Here is a 4,723-nt window from a genome sequence, read left to right on the forward strand (position 1 = left end):
TGACTTGGTGCTTTAAGCTATGGAGATATGTGGAAAGTTATTACAGTGAGTCATAATATAATTACATTTGTTCTGATCAAATAGGCATAAGAGAAGATGATGCACTTTGAAGATAAGGTCTTGTGATTACAGAGGCTGAGATGTGAGTATATTAACCACCGGGTAAATCATGTCGCATTGCCAAGAACTTAAAAGAAGGTAAGTGCTAAAACTTCCCTTAAAAACTTGTAGTGAAAGAATGTGTCAGCCTAATAGCTTAATTTTGTATAAGATATCTGAATATCAAATTTCTGGCTTTCAAGCCACCAGGTAATTTTTTAGAGTGGTAACAGGAAAAAACACTTTTTAATAACTCAACATCTTCTAACACAATACAAAGCTCCAACTACAAATATTTAAAAAGGAGAATATACACATATTTAAAATGTTTTTCTGGGCCTGGACAGATAGCACAGTGGTAGGGCATTAGTTGCATGCCACCAACCCAGAGGAATCTGGTTTGATTCCCAGCATCCCATATGGGCCCCCAGCCTGCCAGAGCTCATTTCTGAGTGCAGAGCCAAGAGTAGCCCCTGAGCAGTGCTGGGTTTGACCCAATACCAATCACTAGACAATAAATAATGAAGTTTAAAAATTAAAAAATATAAAAATGTATTTTCTATAGACTCTTACTTAACCAATGTATTTGCTATTGTAATGTGTGTGGCTGTTAGTCATGCAGCAACATCTTATAAGACGTAGCCATTCATGTTTCATGATTTTCAAACTATTTCAGCTTTGGATTATGAGAATTGCCCCACACTCAGCTTTGTAAAGCTGGAGACCAATGAAAGGCATGTAGCTGACCTCATGTTGAAACTGAGAATTGACAAAGATCAAAGTCATGGCAAATGTTCCTACGAATTCTTTAAAATGTTAAAATGTCCTCAATTGTATGAGTTGCTCTTGTGGCTGGAGTAACCTAGTGACCCAGGGGAAACACAATTCTAATTCATTTTTTGCCGCCATCCTTCCTGCCTCTCTAACATGTGTTAATCTGGCCACATTAAAGATTCTTTCAAAGTGTGATATATGACCCTTCCTCCATTTCAGTTCTCTCATTGATCTTGATTTCGCTCAGAGTTAAAGCCAACTGTGACACTTTTTGTAGACTAGAAAATATTTGCTATATGAAGCCAGATAGTAAATAGGTTAGTCTTTGAGAATCTTTCTCTTTCTCTACTCAACTTTACAACTGTCGCATGAAATCATTCACAGAAAATAAATGGAAGCTTGACTGTATTACACTAAAATGTCCTTTCTAGAGCCACACCAGGGAGCTGGAAAGGTAGTACAGTGGGATACTTTGCACACGGTCAAACTGAGTTTGACCCCTGGGACTCCATGAGGGCTTCTGATCCCAGCAGGAGTGATCCCTGAATGCAGAGCCAGAATAAAACCCTGGGAACCATCATCTGTGACTCCTCTGCCCCCCAATAATACAGGACACGCCATTAATTGCTGATAACAACTTTGGGTTCTCCTGTAACACACTTTCTTCATATCATTGGAGCCTTGTCACTATGTCATTGATCCTCCTGATTCAGGTGGATGTTGCTAGATGAGTTACACAAAGTGGGAGGGAGAGAGAAATATTGCAGCCTGGGGAAGGAATATGCAGCTTTCTATCCAGCTCTTCCACCCCAGAATGATTGCAGAAACCTAGACATGATAAGGGTCTGGTGTGAGCCTTATTCTTTAAGGAAAGGAAACCTGGACCCTACCGGGGCATTGCCTTTTATTGTCAGAAAAGAATTTCAGTAGGTGATGAGTAATGAAGGATAATAAATGGACTGATGAATATGAGATGTAAGGAGAGAACATGAGCATCTCCTGGGTTTAGAGAGTCCAATAGCATCTCAGTACTAGCATACGTATGAAAGTTCATATGTGAAGATGGCACATTGCGTGAGGCAACACATGAAAATGACCTCCAAGGGCATTATGTGCTCCAGTCAAACATATGTGTATGAAAAGTAAACTTTTCATACAATTTCCCAAAATTGTATTTCCCCAATCCTTTGCTAGGGTAGTATGCCAAGAAGTGCTTGGGAGGAGGATGATCATTTGATCTCCACTTGGCTTGTTGCAATGCTGGAGACTCTCCTCACCTCTTCTCTAAAGAATCCTCCAGCTCTGAGCCTGGAATGCTGCATCATGAGGCCTTTCCAGGCTCCTGAGAACGGTCCTCTTTCTCAAAGATATCCATATCTTGAGGACAGTTCATAATGGTGCACCGTCTTAGGATGGTGCAGTTTTCCCCAAAACACATATTCCCAAGATCTTACAACACTTGTGTACAGCAGCAAAGATTCCGTCTGTGGTTTTTGCACTGGCTACACCCAACCTGAAAGCTTTTCTTTTTCACTTTAACATATATCCTAGGGTAAAGATAGGATAGTATAGGGGTTAAGGTATTTGCTGGTTCTATCTCTAGCCATGCATATAGACCCCTGAACACCATCAGGAGTCACTCCTGAGCACAGAGCCATGAGCATTTGAGTACCACTGGGAATGGACTAAAACCCTCTCTGCACAAAAAAATATTTCTAGTTTAATTCCTCCCTCTTCCATTGTTGTTGCAATGGAAGCCACGATGATGAGACACAACAACTTTTGTGAGTGTGAAATCGGCTTGAAGTGATGCCTTTGCAAGCTACTTTCTGCCATTGATGATCATTCATAATGTGTTTGAGTTGGTGTGAGTGAAAGGGTGTATGTAATCTGAGTGGAAAAAATAAAAAATAATAAAAATGAGCCTGTGTTGGTGGAGTGCAAGGGATAATAATCACAGTCCAACCTGAAGGGCAGGCACATCCTTTCGACATGAACCACATCCTATGGTCATACACAGTTCTAGTTATATCCTTCGACCTATTTTTCAATTTTTTTAATGTTTTATTTTGGGCACACCTGGCATTGCTCAGGAGTTCCGATGTCTCTGTACACATGACAGTGCTTGGGAGGACCATTTGTGAAGCCAGGGCTCAAACCAAGTTGGAAATATGCCAGGCAAATACCCTACCTACTGTACTGTCACTCCAGCACATTTCCTTCCATTTTTGACTCATAACTGTTGGTTTTTTTTTTTTATGACAGTTTATCAATTAGCTCATTGATTAGCTCAGACCTCTCAAGAGGTCTGAGATCTGGACACAGAGTTCAAAGAGGGTGCCTACTCCTGGAGCTCTGGAAAAGGAAATTAGAGACTTCTAAGTCTACATCTGGTGATGCTTCAGGTACCTTAGGGTGCTGATGATTACGCCACGTTGGTTATATACAAAATATATCCTGAAACTCTGAAAAAACGACATTTTTAAAATTTGTACTGCCTTCTAGAACTTTTTACCTTCATTGTGATCACCTTTCTATATTCCAAATGATTCCACACACTTTGTATTTGTGGGCATGATAGGAATTCAATAAAAATTAGCCTGTGAACACAACCATCAAGGAATGGAGGTATTTTTCTGCTAGCTGTCTTCTAGAGAAAACATGGTCCCTGGAGCATAATAGTCGGTGTTTTCCACTTTTTCTCATTTATACATGTAACCAGCTACCCATGCCTGCAATTCATCTGAATAATAGTAAACTTTATTTCAACAAAGTTGGGAGACCCATCAATATTTTAATTTTTTCTGAAATTCCTAGCTGTTCTAGACAGTGGGGGGAAACAATGATTGAGTCAAAAGAAACTTCAGTCTTCCTCTGGATGATACAGTACAGAAATCATAGGTCATCAGATATTCATGAGGTCTAACAGATATATTCCAGAACATATGTTCTTTATATTTGTACATATATGAACATATACTATAAAAGGCACAAACTATTCTTCTGCAACCTTTTTTATAGTCTCATAAATTAATAGTCTCTAAACAGATTAAAGAATCACAGAAATTTACTTTCTACTAGGTAAATAGAGGGCAAAAATATGGTGGATTACACTTCTTTGTCTATCCAATTAATCTCGAAGAATTTTGTACCCACAGAAGAAGAAAATCGAGAGCAACAGATATCTAAAACAATGAATCTTTGTGTATTTCATAGTAACTTAAGCACCAAGGTTTAAAATAGCTCATGATTAAATTTCTGTTATAAAATGTATACACATTTAACAGTGCCTTAGAGAGTGACAAACAGGCAAAGAAAGATAGCTCGAGACAGAAAGACAGACACAGTCAGAACAACAGAGTGCCCCAGACAGACAGAGCCTGTGGATTAAGAGGCAGAGAAGCCAAGAGTGTAAAGGGTGGCAAGACAGAAAGATCACACTCTGACTTGGGCTTTATGTCAGTCTGTCTGTCTCTCTGCTTCTTTATCTCGATCTGTCACTGGCTCCCTCTTACACTCTCAGCTTCTCTGCCAAGCACTCCACTGACTTTCTCTTTGGCTTAACCATAAATCTGCCTTTCTGACTGTCTGCCTGCCTGCATGCCTGCCTGTCTGTTGTGTGTCTGTCTCTCTCTGTGTGTATATCTGCTGGCTGTGCCTCTGATTCGTTCTGTCTCTGACTCCCTTTTACATGCTGAGATAGACCTAGAGACTCAGAGAGACATATAGAGACAGGCAAGCAGGCAGGCATGCAGGAAGACAGATATACAGGCAGGCAGAGGTTCTGAGTCGCAGAGAGTCTGTGGAATGCTAAACAGATAAATCCGCAAGATAAAAGTCAGAGACAGAT

General features: G+C 40.0%; 1 non-coding gene across 1 annotated transcript; it reads left to right on the top strand.

Moving 5' to 3' along the window:
• The first annotated feature begins 2,549 nt into the window (after positions 1–2,549).
• On the top strand, positions 2,550–2,772 carry LOC126014964 (small nucleolar RNA U3). Its single transcript, XR_007497883.1, has one exon. It is a non-coding gene; the product is annotated as a small nucleolar RNA U3 (small nucleolar RNA).
• The last annotated feature ends 1,951 nt before the right edge of the window (positions 2,773–4,723 follow it).

The sequence above is a fragment of the Suncus etruscus genome, chromosome 7 (genome assembly GCF_024139225.1).
Source record: "Suncus etruscus isolate mSunEtr1 chromosome 7, mSunEtr1.pri.cur, whole genome shotgun sequence".
NCBI classification, from domain to species: Eukaryota; Metazoa; Chordata; class Mammalia; order Eulipotyphla; family Soricidae; genus Suncus; species Suncus etruscus.